This window comes from Carassius auratus, unplaced genomic scaffold (genome assembly GCF_003368295.1).
Source record: "Carassius auratus strain Wakin unplaced genomic scaffold, ASM336829v1 scaf_tig00214511, whole genome shotgun sequence".
Taxonomy (NCBI): Eukaryota; Metazoa; Chordata; class Actinopteri; order Cypriniformes; family Cyprinidae; genus Carassius; species Carassius auratus.
Window position 1 is genome coordinate 175199 of NW_020527685.1, and position 17884 is coordinate 193082.

Genomic DNA, 17884 nt, shown 5'->3' on the forward strand with positions numbered 1-17884 from the left:
TGTTTATATAACGCTAAAACTGTCTCTGCGTGTCATTAAGCGTATCGTTCATCATTCTGTTGGTCATCGCTGATGAAAAGGGCAAATCAGAGACGGCACTGGGTGATTTGGTCCTCCCAGTGCTGCCCTCATCATGTTTCATGGAGGACGGGGAGTTCCCTCGGCCGCTCAAACCCTCACTGTGCCCCTTTCCAAATGAACAGGTGATCAGTCTTAGTTTGTTGCCAGGGGCGACAGGATTGGCCACTATTAAATAAACCAGCCCTGCTAATGAAGGGCCAGATGGGTTTAGTTTGGCATCTACACTCTCTTTCTAACTCTCACACACATGCATAAACACATGTATGTGTCCAGGGCACATCCACATCCACATAAACGCACACACACACACGCATGGCTTAGTCGGGCAGCTGGAGTGCTGTGTTGCACCATATGAAAAGGTGTGTGAGAGAGAGATGGCTGTGCATGTGTAAAGCTAGGAAAGAGAGCTTGAGTGAGAGGATTTGCATGAGCCCTCTCTCCCTCAGTCCGTGTCACCCCAGGGTGGGAATGCTAAGACAGACAGCCGGTTTATTTTTGGTTCAGTGACAGTGTGTCAATGGCCGCAGATGCGTCGCAAAGGAAGGCTCTGAGATATCAGCAGACCGTGGTCAGTCCCTGTCTCTCTCCTGCTCTCTCTCTATCTCCCTCACCCTTGCTTCTGCTCTTTCTTCTGTCTGGTTGCTCTTTAGTCTGTTGTGAATTGCTGTTCTTCTGTCGTTTGAAATAGTATGGGCTGAAAGATGTTGCACAATCTTTGCATGATGTGTATATTTGTACTGACTGAGTCACCGTTTTGAGCGTTGGGCTGCAGAACTCACGGGAACGTGCAACAGGAGGTAGTCGTTTTCCTCCTGTCATTTTCTCTATCTTTTACGTCATCTCTCATTTATGTATATATAGGCTCCTGAAGAGTACTGTACTTTTATTTTAGTTTATTTGTATATGATTGCAGTGCAACTTTTTAAAGAGAATAAGCCCATGCAGTCAGTACTATGACTATAATTAAAAATGAGTGATTCTTCAGTCAGAATGGCTATGCAAAAAAAACAAAAAGTGTTCTTTCATAATAAAGTAGAGATTAATAATTTAATAAATATATTTAAAGTCTTTCTTAAATTCTGTTTTGAGCTGGACTTTTAAATATGTGCAAATAAGGGAAAGTGTATTTTGCACTTTTTCTAACAGCTTTTATAAACTTGACAAAAGCTGTGATGAAATATTTTTTTAACATACAGTACAATACACATAAGATTCATTTTCTAACATTCAGAATCAAAAGACTAACTGAAGAATTACTCAAATATACACATTTTATACACTACTGTTCAAAAGTTTGTGGTGTGTTTTTTTATGGTTTTTGAAGGAAGTACCTTTTGCTCAACAAAACAGTAATTTTGTGAAATATTATTACGATCTGTATGTCCCTTGAACATCTTGTGTGATTGACTGTCTGCTGTGATTGCTGCTTTGACTGAAGGGGAGGTGAAAGAGGTTGAACGTTTGAGTGTTTGAAATGCCGATGATATATCTTGGTTAGAGTGTACTATCAATGTAGTATTTCTTTCTTACTGGATGTCATCAGTTGAGGTCATCTTTTTCCAGTCTTGTCACTGTGATTTATTGAACAGTATGTACACAGTATGACTGAACAAGAGAAAATGTGTAAATGTTTGATCAATAAGCATATTTTGGGTTATGGGTCACCTATAGAATACCTCAGTCTTCCAGTGATTTGCAGCATGAAAACAACTAAAAGACATTTTGAAATGTATTTTAATTTGATGTCTTGATCTGTAGGAGTTCAGGTTTATGACAATAAGCAGATATTCCATGCAGCGACAACCAGTGGTACTGTAGAGTTTTATCAGTCATGTGATATAGGTGGATACTAGAAATGGCTTCTGGAAACTAATAACTGGCAAACATCGAAAACCTGGCAATCTCAAGCTGTTTCTTAGCCATTTTTGTTGCAAACAGGGCTTTAGCTTTAGCTGTACTTTACAGTGGTTTAGTAATTTTAGAGTTTTTGTGATATTATTGGTTGCATTTTTGATCACTCACTGTTGAATCTCGGCTATTTGTCTCATATTTACGTTTTAGTTATTCCATTATATGCTTTATAGTTTTTATTGTATTTAGCTTTCATTTTATATTAGTCATTTCAGTTCTTCACATTGAACTTATTCATTTCAGCTAGTTGCCAATGCATCATTTCTAATTAAGAATTTTATTTTATTTCAGCTTTTTTCAGTTACCAAAAAATTATTTTTAATTGTTAACAACACTGTGCAATTTACATATGAGGTCAATCGTTTTATTTATTTATTTATTTATTTTTTCATTTTTTTAACTTTACTTCTACTTAATATGAAGTGTACAAAGTTACCAAATGAAAGAGCCTGGACAGAAAGCCCAGGCATATTGGGATATGTTGACAAGTGTGGTCATCCCAGCATGGGAAGAACATCTATTTTAGAAGCCCTTCACCAGAATTACATATGACTTTACATAACATCACATGACAACACCATGACAATTGCCTCGATAGCCTTCCCATACAGCCATCAGCATGACTTAAAGCACAGCAGCATATCATTAAAAAACTTTAGCTTTAAAACATTAGCACTTTATGAACAGAATTACTTATTTCTAGATGTGCTCTTAGTGTTTTTTTTTATATTAAAAAGACAAAATCTTTGGTTGTGCTCTACCTACATGCATGTGTGAACTGCACTCTTTGCCTCAGCGCCACATTTGTTGTTAGCTGTCTAGTGCTAGTAAGCATTACAGTGTCACCTGATTATAGGTTTCCAGCTTTCCTTGGGAGTCCTTGAAAGACAGATGAACAAATTGGAAGATAGAAAGATCCACACAGAGGTGTGTGGGGAAGTGTGGCCATGAACATTGGGTCACACCGAAGCTATTATTAGCCTAGCAGCTAGTATTACAGGCCCTGGTTAGAAAGGGGGTAGTTCCAATCTATGGCGGACGGAGGGGATCTGCAGGGGGTGTAGAAGACCATAGGTGTAGGAGCAGACTGGTACGAGATGAGAAGAGAGGAGGGGGTGGAATATAGAGAAAGCAAGGATTAAATGTACTGTGGGAACGGGTGAAAGTAACTGGATAGAAGCAGGGAATGAGAGAGAGATGTGTTATGAGGAAGAGAGATACATGATAAACCTCTACATAGGCCCATTCCAAAGGTGAAAGTGAGCACCTAAAAGCAATAAAACTCCAAATAGTAACACATATAGATACACATTTAACATTCGCTGTAAAATAATAGGTCTAAACCAAAGAAAAATGGTTTAAAGTATGATTAAAAATATATACCATAATAGTTTATACTAATACGTACTGCATTAATTTAATCAAATATGCAGTAAAACGGTAATATTTTGAAGTTATATTATAATAGTTTTTGTTTTTATTATAACATATAAAATTGTATTGTTTATTAAATTTGTTTATTGTTATACACAATATTTTGTACTCCAAAAACATTTCTCATAGTGAGTTTCTATGCAAATCTGAGATTATTAGCAAGTGTTTTTTTTTTTTTTTTTTTTTTTCAAGGAAACCATGATACAGGGATTCCAACAGATAACCAGCAGTTATTTGACATGTATTTATTAATTTTTTTATGTAAAAGTATGAATGAAAAAAAATGCATTTATTTATTTTCACTTTATTTAAGCTTATCAAGCATGAAAATGACCACAAACATGCAAACCCATATTTGATCATGCTTGTGTAGAAGTTTTGAACACTTTGAACACTTTGAACGCTTCTGTCAGATCCACATTTACCTCTTCACATCTTTATTTCCATACTGAAAATAGCATCTGTAAGTCCATAAGTCAACATTTCAACAAGTTGTAGTTGATCACTCCGATACAGTGCATCAAGGTTGTTTCATATTCACCACACAGCCCACGTGAAAAAAATACTATAGTAATTTATAGTAAATACTATAGTGTTTTTGAAGTACATATACTATAGTAAAATGTATTATACTGTAAATATTATAGTATTTGCAACAATTTGTTAATGAATGCTAAGCATACTGCAGTGTTAACTATAGTAAACTGATTAACTGTAATAAATACTGTAATATACTTTAGTTTTTACTACAGTAAACTGTAGTGTATTTTAGTATATTATACCCTATAAATGTAGAAAACTTTACAATTATTTTTTAATTAATTAAAAATTAATTTGTTTATATTAGTATGGTTGTTATATTACCACATAAATATATAGAATACCACATAGAATTACCACAACAAATTAATTCCAATACTTTACTATAGTACGGTTCAAAAACACTATAGTATTTACTATAAATTACTGTAGTATTTTTTCATGTGGGAGGTTAGGCCTACATCATGTCCCAATCCCATTTACTCTCCCTATCATTAGGAAATCTGACAAATTGTTTATAGAGTAATTTATGAGATTTGCGGATTTAAATGAAACATCTATCTCATTTAATATTTATAAGAAAGAAACGCTTTTTGTTTCTGGTCAAACTACTGTTGTGTGTGTGTGTGTCTGTGTGTGCGCGCTCTTGTTTTTGTGAAATATCAGGACACAACTCTGTATAATGACATGGGTATGACACAGGTGTTACAAGGAGAGGGTGACTTATGAGGACATAACCCATGTCCCCATTTTTCAAAACTCTTATAAACTATACAGAATGAGTTTGTACAGTATAAAAACCATTACGCCTATGGGATGTCCCCACTTTTCACAAAAACAAACATGAGTGTGTGTGTGTGTGTGTGTGTGTGTGTGTGTGTGTTAGAGAAAGTAAGTAGGAATGAAGACCCAGGGAATGTATTTTCCAGATGTCTAGGTCTCATCCGGATGGTAATAAATCTAAATGTAGACTACTGCTCTTCCGCCGGTGGTCTTACTCGGAGCATGTCGAGAAGATTTTCCTCTATTTTTGGACTCCCTCTCCTCTGTCACCTCTCGGGTGCATCATGTTGTTTTCAAAAAACAAGAGCAATGTTTTAATTTATTTAAAAAAATAAAAAAAATTGACACGTTTCTGTAACAATTTGTTATGTGATTACACCAGTGAGAAACATTAAAAGTGATATCAAAACTCTTTTTTTTGTGAAATGAGTGAAGGATGCAAAAATTAGTGAAATGCATATTTTAACATGGTTAATCTGAAGATGTGTTGACAGCAGAAAACATTGACTTCTTAAATGTTAATGAATAATACAATTTTAAAATAAATTCAAATAAATTCAAAAATATTATGACTAATAAAATAAAATGTAAAATATAATAAAATAATAATAGTCGTAGCAATAATGCTAATAATAATAGTAGTTATAATACAATTGTCTTGTATATCTGCACAAGATAAGGTGGTGTGTTGTAGTGGGAAATAATCTGACCTGGTTACTGTAAGTTTTTTCATTTATATTGTGAATATGTACACATTTATTTTACTTAACTATTATAATATTTGGTTATTTATATTAAGTTTTGTTATGTTAAAAGTTGCTCCATGGGGATTGTACCTGTAAGTTGCTTCAGGTAAATCTGTCAGGTATTTATCTGATCTCTTCTGTAACAAAAACCTGTGATATTCTCCATCAGCTATATGGAGAGTACAGGGAGCACCCTGGTGGGTCCCAGAGGAGAGAGGCCACTCGCCTTCTGATGGAGAGACAGCGGAAAAAACATGGACATGGACATGGACATCACTACCACGGACACCACCATTACAGTCACCATGGGCGCACTCACAATCGAAGACGCCATCACAGACGCAAGCATGTGGAGCTGGACATCGGCAGCATTCATGACCGGCAGGAGGAGGAGGAGGAGGAGCAGGGCCACACGTCGTCCTTCAAGAAACGCAGATCCTACTCCAAGTGCAGAGGTCAGTAACAGTGAGCCTTGCCAAAGCCGGAAGGAAATAAATGTGAAGTCTGGAATCTGATAGCGATTGTAATGTTTTCCCAGACTGTGTGGCTCGAGTACAGAAGTTCCTCGTCTCCAAATTGGGAGAAGACTGGATCTTTCTGGTGTTGTTGGGTATTACCATGGCATTAGTTAGCTGGACCATGGACTATGCTAGTGCCAAAAGTCTACAAGGTACTAGTCTCCCCAGAATACCATCTGCTTGTCTTTTTACTTATTCTTCTGTTATTTAATTTTGCATATGTTGCATTTAGTTAGTATATATTTATTGTTTGATTTCATTTCCCTTATTTGTGTCTTATTTATTCTAATTCAAAGTGTGTGTGCGTGCCTGCGTGCGTGCGTGTGTGTGTGTGCAGAGAGAGAGAGAGATTTGGGGGTCCATGTATCAAAACATTTGAACATCCCTCTTCTGTTTTGCCTAGTGTTATACGTCCTATTCTTTTGTCTCTGTTTTTCCCACTCTTCTTTTCTAAAACTTCTACGTACTGCTTGCTTTTGTCTTCTTTGTTGTCCTTCTCTTTCTCTACCTCATGTGCTCCATCACTTCTGTCCTTCTCCGTGTCTCTCAGCCTATAAGTGGTTTTATGGGGAGTTGAGGGGAAATATCCCGCTGCAGTACCTGGTCTGGGTCTTCTATCCCATGGTGCTCATCCTGTTTGCCTCCCTCTTCTGCCACCTGGTCGCTCCTCAGGCCATTGGTGTGTAGCTTCATTGTTTCATTAGCTTCTTTAGTTTTATTTACTTGTTTACTTTTTCTTTCGCCAAGGTCTCTATATATACAGTATATCAGCCACATAAAAATAGTCTTTAACCACTGTAACTTCTGCTCACTGTTTACTACTCAACAACGCCACCTGCTGGTTCATCTATTCAGCCCATTGATTGCCAACCTGTGGTAATTATGCAGGTTGCAGGAAGATATTCTTTTATTTTATCCTATAAAACTGACACTTTCAAATTATTTGGGTTCAGTACGATGTCACATCTGATCAGTTGTAACTTGATTTACAGACCTTTCACATTCCGTCTTTTTCCAAGCCGTTTGATTGTTTTGTCTCTTTTCTTTCTTCCTCTGACTCTTATTTCCCCTCAGGCTCCGGTATCCCAGAGCTGAAAACCATACTCCGAGGTGTTGTGCTGAAGGAGTATCTGACACTCAAGGCATTTATTGCGAAGGTGGTGGGACTCACTGCTGGCCTGGGCAGTGGTATGCCGGTTGGCAAAGAGGTGAGAAACATTTGATTTTGCAGTCTCATGTAACATACACAGGGGCCTCAATTTTCCATTTTACATGATACAAAATGCACTGGGATTTAGTGAGTACAGGTGCCAGTTAATGTCACCTAAACTGGCCTCAGCCCCATCTGATGCTTACCTTTAAACTGTGCTATTTTTATGCATTAGGGTCCCTTTGTTCACATAGCCAGTATCTGTGCCGCTGTGCTAAGCAGGTTTATGTCTTTCTTCTCTGGAGTTTATCAGGTAAGCAGAAGTGCGTGGAGATCCTGCAATGCACATTTGGCTTCTCCATTCATAAAATGCTGAATGCTCATTTATCATCCAGGCGCAGGACAGCTTTTGTACTTGTTGTACCCTCAACTGTGTCTGCTTCACTGTTTTTGTCTGCCTCTGTGTCAGTAGAGCCCATACTGTTATACAGACATCCTCACAGTGGGCTGTGCTGTGGGGGTCGGATGCTGTTTTGGAACCCCTCTTGGAGGTAAAGTGTGTGCAGAAATGCCATTTCCTTGATTTTTCAGTTCTTTTTTAAAAGGATTCATGTTTGTTGTGCAGTAAAGTGTCTAACGGAAGTTATAAATCAGACAAAAATGTAGTATGTAGTCAGATTTGTGCTGAAAGAATAAACTGGGTAATAAATAAATAATAATTAGTAACAATTGAAAAGTTTTTTGGCAGTTTTTATTTATTTAATTTAAGAAATTAATACTTTTAGCATGCAAAAATGTGTTACAATTAATTTTAATGTACTGAAATTAACTGAAATTAAATTAAATCCTGAAATTAAATCTTAAAAGATTTGTATTTCAAATAATTGTTTTTTATTCTGAATCTTAAGCAAAATGTATGATTATTTGCCAGTAAAATGTATTGACGTAGAGGTTTTTGCATTCATATTTTGATTGTATAAATAATATTAATACTAAATAAATAAGACATACAATACCACACAGAATTTTGGAGGCAGATATTTATTGTTGTTGTTGAAAGAAATTAAGAATTTTATTCTACCAGGATGCATTAAATGTAATAAGTTGACAGTGACAGTAAAGACATTCCTGGTAAGAAATGTATGATGATTTGCACAAAAATATTAAGCAGAGCAACTGTATTTCAATATTGATAATTTTGAGAAATGTTACTTGAGCACCAAATCAGCATATTGGAGTGATTTCTGAAAGATCATGTGACACTGAAGACTGGAGTAAATTCTAAAGTATGTTAAAATAGTGAGCAGTTATTTTAAATAATTTCACAATTCACATGTATATATTTCACATTTGTATTATCAAATTTGATTCCCTTCTGTAGATGACAGTAACCACTCTAAATTTTTCTTTGGTTCATCCAGGTGTTTTATTCAGCATTGAAGTCACATCAACCTATTTTGCTGTGAGAAACTACTGGAGGGGCTACTTTGCTGCCACTTTCAGTGCTTTTATTTTTAGAGTGCTGTCTGTGTTTAATAAGGATGCAGGTGAGATGCGAAGTCATATTAGTGAATGAAGTCACTACCATTCATCTGTAATGAGGATGTTTTATTCCCATATCTGTTGTTTCAGTTACCATCACTGCTCTCTTCCGCACCAACTTCCGTATGGATTTTCCTTTCGACCTGCAGGAGCTCCCGGCGTTCGCCATTATTGGGTGAGAGCGCGGGGGCGAGAGCGTGCCGTTCGTGGTGAGGGCACAATCCTGAAGCTGTGTGTGCGCGCGTGTGTGTGTGTGTGTTTGTGTGTGTGTGCCATACTGCAACCCTTGACACACTCGCATACCTGAGCACACAGCTCTTTAACTTAACCAAAGTGACCAGATGGTGGCAGTATATTAGATTTTTTTTTTAGAAGGTCATGTTTCACTAACACATTTTGATGAGGTTATTGTACTATATTGCATAATAATTGTGCTCACACTGATCCAAAACAATTCAGCAAAAGAGCACAGCAATCTTCTTGTATTATTAATAGCTGTAAATGTGATTTTTATATTTGAATCACTGGAATAATGTGATTGTTTTTGTCTCTGATTTGCTTTCTCTCCACAGGATCTCTTGTGGGTTCCTGGGAGCTTTCTTCGTTTACCTGAACCGCCAAGTTGTCCTGTTCATGAGAAGACCGAACATTCTCACAAGATTCCTTACAAAACAGTAAGAGAAATGAACGCCGCAAATGATAACAGGCAATATATGACCTTTAGCATTATTCTAGGAGTATGCAGTACTCACCTGAGAGTTATTTTGCTGTAATCACAATCTTTCAAATTATTACTCAAGCAAAATAATGACAAAATGTGTCACATTTTCTTTCTCAGCCGGCTGATTTTCCCCTGCTGTTGTGACCTTAGTGGTTACGACACTGACATTCCCTCCGGGCTTTGGGCAGTTCATGGCTGGAGAGGTCAGATTAGAAATATTTGATAACTGATGCTACAGTTTTGTTCATTTTTATAACAAAAAAATTATATCAGCTATTTAGGATCCTCTTCTAATGCAGAGGTTCTCAACCAGGGGTCCGGTGCCTACAAGGGGACCTTGGCAAACCTCCAAAAGGGGCCCCAGGTTGATTTTAAATAAGACAAAAAAAAGCATACAAATTAACTAAAATTACTAAAAATCTAGATATTTCTTACTTTACTTTTTTGGTCTTTTATGAACCAGGATTCTCACTTTGTGTTTGACCAGGTGTTATTTTTTTATAAATCACTTATTATGTAGAAAATATTATATATCAATAAATATTTGCTCTTTACAAGCTCTAATATTTTATCAAGTATAAATTGTGAGTACAAATACTTTCATAAATCCTCATCTTCGATGCTTATCCAGTAAATCGACAACAACTGGAAAGGTCTTGGAAATATTTTGATTTTGAAGAGTAGGAACCTGAAAGAATATTGCAATCTGGAAATGGAATGTACAAACGAGTAGTGTTTACTGATTTAAATAAGTTTTAAAAACAAAACGTTGTCATTACAGCAGATCTTTTTTTGTTTAGAATGGTGGGAATTTGAGTCACAGAGTTTGAGAACCACTGCTATAATGTTTATGGTCTGTCTGTCATTCAGACAAACTGAAATCTTTTGAAATTTTTCATTCATTTGGGTTTAAATGTGAGTTTGACTGTGTTTGTCCGCAGCTGATGCCCAGGGAGTGCATCAACTCTCTGTTTGATAACTTCACCTGGACTAAAATCTGGGGTTCCTCCCTTCCTCCTGGTCTCGGTCGCTCTGCTGTGTGGTTTCACCCTGATGTCAGCATCTTTGTCATTCTTATACTCTTCTTTATCATGAAGGTTGGTCCTTTGCGATATTTTGTTCACATTGTTCTCTGTCAGTCAAGTAATTTTCTCTTTAAACACTACGAAAGTACCGTGCACTGACACTAGTTTTAGTTATCATGTATAGTTGTCTAGCTGGCTTCAATAAAAGCTGTCATAAAAGTCATTCTCTCTCTCCATCTGTCATGTTTGAAGCTGCTGAAGCAGTTGCTGAATACAGGTTGTGCTGACAGCAGTCTTTGAGATTTTAGAATTAAGGCAATCATGTGAAAGCATTATTATTCATCTCACAGTTCTGGATGTCTGCAGTTTCCACCACGATGCCCATCCCGTCTGGAGCTTTTATGCCTGTCTTTGTATTGGGTAGGTCACTGGTATTATTTATTTATTAGTGCCTGCTATTTACGGATATTTTCTCATTTATTTAAGGATCCTTTTAACATACAGTGGGATCCAAAAGAAACCATGTTGCCGTGCTGGGATTTTAGATCTATTTCAAATTTATAAAATGTATAAAAATAATTTGTTGATTTGAAGATTTTGAACAAATAAATGTTTTCAAAGAAATGAGTGTTATTTACAATATATAAATATATATAAGACTTTTTTTTATAAATAAATATTTTTGTTTTTACACAATTTCAGGACACTAATCAAATAAGTATTTTTTTGGTAAAACAAATAATTTAATAAAATTTTTACATTTATTGTAATTAGAAAAAAAATCAATCATTTTCAGTAGCAGTCTCAGACTTGGATCTCACTCTAAATATTTACAATCACTTTGACTTACAGAAATTAGCCATGCAGATAATTTTTTTTATTTTATTTTATTTATTTTCATTTTATTCTTTTATTTTACTTTATGCAATAATATTCAACAGCTAAATATGTACATTCACTTATTAGACTCAAAGAAGTTAGTCAGACATTTTTTATTTTATTTATTTTTGTTATCACATTTTTTTATGCAACAATTTTCGCTAGCTGCATGTCCCAGACTTTCAGATCTCAGGGTAAATATTTAAATGCACTTGTTACACTCACATAATTTTTTTTTTTTTACTTTCATAGAAACGTTATATTTTATTTCTTTTTTTTTTTGAATATCCACTGCAATGTCTTTACAGGTGCTGCATTCGGGCGCTTAGTGGGTGAGATCATGGCTACTCTCTTTCCTCACGGTATCCTGTTTGATGGAATACTGTACCGCATCATCCCTGGAGGGTACGCTGTCATTGGTCAGTCATCCTTTCCTCCTCTTCCAATCCACCACTCTTACCTAATGTGTGCTCATATTGTGCTTATGATGTCACTTCCTGTTCCTATCCTTTCTTCTCTTAATCTCTTATCTTCCGCTGCATGTGTCCATACTCTCTCCACTCATTATGTCACCCCTGTCATGACCCTGTCTTACAGCTCTCCATCTTTCCTTCCTGGTACTCTATTGTTTTCTCCCTGTTCCTGAAGGTGCAGCGGCTCTGACGGGGGCCGTCACTCACACCGTTTCCACCGCGGTGATCTGCTTCGAGCTGACCGGTCAGATCTCTCACATCCTTCCCATGATGGTCGCCGTCATCCTGGCCAACATGGTAGCGCAGGGTCTGCAGCCATCACTGTACGACTCCATCATCCAGGTCAAGAAGCTGCCCTATCTCCCAGAGCTGGGCTTCGGCCACATAAGGTGTGCAGACATCACAAACACCAGCACTATGTGCTCCACGTGTATGCATGGCTCAAACCGCAACCAGGTTCCCTCACCCTTGCATGTAGACAGCATCTCAAAGTCCTTGTGATTCATTAGCAGCAGGAACTGTTAGTGAATACACTTGTTAACGAGGGGCAGCAACATGAAGTTTTGGCACCCTTCCAGCTAACACTGAGCCACTCCACATGCATTGGATTTGGGCTATTGTTTCTGTATTAGAGCAATGCATAAAATTCATTAGCATTCTGATGCATGGACTTTTAGACAATACTTTATGATTCACTCCTCCTCTTCTTCATGCTGAATTAAATCTAGTATTGCCACCTGTCGTTCTGTAGCGTTTGCTACTTCAGTTAAGCGAGTGAAAGTGGAGCAGGCATATTGAGTGGAGGCAGGGACTGATTTGCATATTCATTGGTCTAAATACTGTATGCTAAAAAAAATATTACAAGTTATTTAGACATTTAAAAACAATAAAAATTACAAAACACAATTACTAAAAATGTAACATTCTGCATGACCATGCAGAAAATATACAAATAAAATCTAATTCAAAATATTTGTAAAAAACGATAATACTTCTTAATCTTAATGATACTAAAATAACACTGGTACAGTATGAAAAAAAATTAAGGGTATTTTTTTTTGGGGGGGGGGGGTGTTAAAATGATGACTATTATTACTGGGCCTAATATGGTACAGTATGTGTCATTATTTTACCCATATTACCAAAGCAGCCAATAAGTTTGATGAAATGTGACATTTTCTGCTTCCTTTTAAAAGCATATTTATTTTACTAACTATACACTTTTATATATAGTAAGTGCATTTTATTATTTGGATTAAGAATTGTACATCTCTTGAACAGTTAGAATAGACCATAGACCACCGGTCTAGAGTTAATAACCTTTTTAAGCTCTGTCAACCAGCCTTTAGCCTGTGAAATTACCACACAGTTTCTGTTTTCCTGCAGCCAGTATAATATCTTCGTGGAGGACATCATGGTGAGGAAAGTGAAGTTTTTATGTTCCCACTCTACATACAGAGAAGTACTGCATTTGCTGGACTCGACCTCTTTAAAAACCTTCCCACTGGTCGACTCCAAAGGTAATGTCACGCAGGCTGTCTAGACAATTTCTTGAGTCTAATTACATTTCCCATTATGGCATTTTTCTAGCTGCATGCAGTCTACCAAGGTGAGCTATGAATTAGTATTTTGTTTCAGTCCTAAAGCTCTGTTTAAAAACCTAACAAGCTATCAGCCTCATGTCGTTTGCTTAGCAACATGAAGTTGCTTCTTTATAGAATTTCAAATCAGTCAGGACCTGTATAAGGCCTATCTCTATACAGCAGTACAGGTTTTGGAACAGAGCCCTAGTGTCAGAAACCATTTTAATACTCATATGTAACTGGCTTCTGAACTCACTTCACCTTCAACAGAATCTATGATTCTATTGGGCAGCATTGAGCGGTCTGAGCTTCTCGCCCTCTGTGATTGGTGGCTGTCAGCAGAGAGGCGGATCCTAACACATGGACAGAGCTCACAAGGCCAAGTGCCTTGTGCCAAAATCAGCTGGGAATCCTTTGCCTTTGTTGATGAGGAAGAAGAGGAGAATGAAGATGATAAGGTCTATCTATCTATCTATCTATCTATCTATCTATGATTCCCATCCATCCATCCACCCATCAAAACACAACAGGGAACTGCTTTGCTTAGAAAATATAATTTAATAAATAATGATAAAATTACATTACATAATAGTTTTTTTTAATTTTTCCTGAAACTTTGCTTTTGCATGCCTTTTCAAAATGACAGTTTGTACTTACTCTTCTCTGTGAAATGTTTAGACGATACCGGTTCAAGAGGAACGAAACGGTCCTGTGCCTCCACCCAAACCTTCAGAACCATCCACCAATCACACGTCTCCCGGTGAGAAACTCTCCAGCAAACATAACTGAGCCCTCCTCTTTAGAAACCTTAATAAACCTCAGGCAAGCACTTCTAGTGAACAGGCATCTTGAGGCCATATGAGTGATACTCATCCTTTAATCCGCCTTCCATCTCTTCCATTTTTTTCTTCTCTCTCCTCCTCTTCTTGCCTAGATAAGGGTCCTTCTCCATCTTTCAGGAGAATTTTACGTAACTTCTTTTCATCCTCTTCAGAAAGACACACAGAAGGTCAGCCACAGGTACATTGTTAGTGTCTATAAGTCCCTTGTGAAAACCTGTGTGTCTGACTTGCCCTCAGCATGTATGAAATTTTAATGTAAGGTCGATAAAATGAGAAGAGCCAATGTGTTGCTAATGGTCTGCATTAATATTCATCAGTGTTTTTCAAGGACATGTGCGGTTAAAGGGAAGTGAATGGTCTTCCATAGAATGTGTCAATATGCAAATATTCTTGCTGAAATGTTAATGAGTTTGAATACTTGGTTTAAATGCACCATGCCATGTGTAATATAATTATTTTTTCACCCTAGGAGCCTTACCCTCCACCTTTAACTGATACAATGACACCAGAACAGGTATTACCAATACTATTAGTAATAAGCTTCCGGGTAGATATTAAAGCATGAAAGGAAATTATATTAATGTAGGTTCTGGATTATTGTTAGATGTTTTAATACTGCAGAAGAATTGCTAAAATAAAACTAGGCATTGCACAGTTGAAGCTTTACGTGGTTTTGATTTGGTCACATAGATCAAAGTCTGGGAGGAGACAGAGATGGACAAACCTCTAGATATCGATCAAATCAGAATAGACCCCTCCCCCTTCCAGCTGGTTGAGAGAACATCACTGCATAAGGTGAGAGACATGCCAAATCAAGTCAAGTCATTTGAGATGTCTCTTTGTGCATTATACAAAACATACTGTGTAATAAACACGAAAATATAACAGAGTTAATGTTGCAAACTTCATCAGTTATGAAACAAATACAAATTCCAAGTCAGTTCAGAGTTGATTCAGTTCAGCTCAATAACAGCATCGATGTTGCAATGCTCATCGGTTCATCAAAAAAAGGGTGGTTGTGTACACACATTTCAGTTCAAACAACTTGTAAAAGTGCATGTAGCATCCGATGACCCCTTTAAACCAAATGCATCAAATGTAACATTCTTTTCACTCCATTTGTCCTGTTGACAGACGCATCTGTATACTGTATCCAGTGTAGACAAGATAGAGGCAGTGATTGAAATTTCTGTTCTGCATTCAGCCTAAATAAATGTCAAGCCGTTAAGCATCCACACACATAAGTTCACAACCCTGGCAACGGTGATCGCGGAAATAAGTGAAGATGACACACAAGCATATTCAAACAAAATGAAAAACAAAAACATGATCAAAAGCATTTTTCAAATATTGCTTAGTGCACGTTTAAGCAGACAACAGACATACTTCTGTGCAAAAGAAATCAAGGGAAATTTGGTTTCTCATTTCATGACTCCTTTAAATGACATTGTTAAATGTACGTAATGTAGCAAATCTCAAAATTAATCTATTTTCATAATGTACATTGTTGTGATCCCTAAATTCACTTAGATTTAAAATGAATAATTTCAGTTATAGTATTTACATTTAAATGAAATAAAATAGTTTAAATTTTATTTTGCAGTATGTTAAATAACGTTACATTTAATTAGTATAATTATTTAATATTTTAAAATAATTATTGGCTTATTGTATCAGCCAAAATTCTAATGATATATTCCTATTTATTGTTTTTTCTTTTTTATTATTAGCCAAAACCCTTTAACCCAAAGTTTTGAGATATTATGTTAATATTTCAATAATTCAACAGTTCACTGATGTCTGTAAATAGTCACATGGCACACAGGTAAAAAAAACAACAACGACACATTTTTAAATAATATATAAAAAAGTATATTTTTAGCAAGCGTTTTATTTTATATTTTTTATGGTACAGTTATTTGTTTGTTTATTTCTTTACATTTTACATTTAATTTAGTGATCATTAGCTTTTTGTTAACTCACAAACTTCAGTTTGGAAAACGCTTACATAATTGGAACACATTTTTTTCATATAAGCATGGTGATATAAAATTGTTCTGCTCATTATATCTTGATGATATAGAAGGTCAATAAAAACACTTTTCCCCCCAGACTCATACCCTGTTCTCTCTGCTGGGCCTCAGTCATGCCTATGTAACCAATACTGGAAAACTAGTGGGAGTGGTGGCACTGAAAGAGGTAGCTCATCCATCCATCAGTTGTCATGGCTAGTTAATTCTTCTTTTCCAGATAGTCTAACCCTTATTTCTTCTTCTGCATCAGCTTCAAAAAGCCATTGAAGGCTCCACACGCAGTGGCGTACGCTTGCGCCCCCCTCTTGCCAGTTTCCGTGACACAAATCGCAAAGCTTCGAAGCCTCCTCAGGCCTCCTCCCCTCCATCCTCCCCCGGCTCCACCACAGCTCCCTCCTCACCTCTGTCTGCACCCGTGGTCCCTCACGTCCATTCCCCGAGCCCAGCGGCCCCAGTGCAGCAAGAGGAGGAGGAGATGGAGGTGTGGATTGAGGGCGTGAAACGCGAGGTGATCGTGGGGAACAGCAGAAGCACGATGACTGGAAGCAGTAGTGGCAGCAGTAGCGGGACAGGAAGTAGTGACAGTGAGACAGGAAGTCCCGACAGCAGCCCAGCCCTACCGCCCTCCTCTCCTCCACCCCCCATCCCTCTCTCCACCCTGCAGCCCGTCCCGGAGAACAAGGAGGGTGAAGAAAACGAGGACGAGGAGCCCCTTTAGAACAAGTAAAGTTTGTTTTTCTTTTATTTAAGGGGTGAACAGTGTACTTTTGTTCACTTTTATTTTTATATAACATTTTCATGTTTTTTTATTCATGTGCTGCATTTCAAAGGTTTCAAACTGTCTGTTATTTTCCTGAGTCACACTTAGTTTGTTCTCCTGCTCTCTTTTCTGCTTCCTTTTCCTCTATTCTCTTGACTCTTTTTTTCCCCTACACATTTCCGTAAATAACTTTATTTTCCTTTTTTAAATTTCTGCCTCTTTTTCTTTTTTCCACTTAAGGGGAAAATTTAATTCCCAGATTGTTTTAGAGGAGGAAGAAGAAAAATAAGAAGTAAAAGAGTTCTCTTCTTATTTCTCCTCTTCCTCTAAAATTTTCTGTACATTTTATTTTCGTCTTTCTTGTTTTTCCTCTCACTTTTCTACTCACACTTGCGCTGTTTATTCCTCTTTCCTCTAAATATTTCTGTAAATAAATGTCATCTCTTCCACTACCACTTGCTCTTCCTCCTTTTTTTCATTTTCCTCTAAAAAATAAATAAATCTGTAAATAAATATAAACTGATTATGTTCAGATTGGTGCTCTTTTTTTTACTCCCCGATAACACTTCTTATATTTCTTGACATTCAGTAGTTTAATGCTACTCTGCTGTAAAAAAAAAAAAAACACATAAATGGGGAATATTAAAAACATTTAATGATTATATTTTTAAATATATATATATAATGTTTTATTGGAGCACTAAAACATGAACATTTTAATTACTGACAAAAATGATCATCTTGAACCAGGTTTACATGCGCCAGATTTCAGACCTCATGAAAACACTTGAAGTCTTCATACACCCGGATCATTTCATATGAACCCTTTCTTAAAGGGTATTAACCCTTTTATGTTATAAAAT

General features: G+C 36.7%; 1 pseudogene; it reads left to right on the forward strand.

Moving 5' to 3' along the window:
* The first annotated feature begins 175 nt into the window (after positions 1–175).
* On the forward strand, positions 176–17646 carry LOC113092187 (chloride channel protein 1-like; annotated as a pseudogene).
* Positions 17647–17884: the final 238 nt, after the last annotated feature.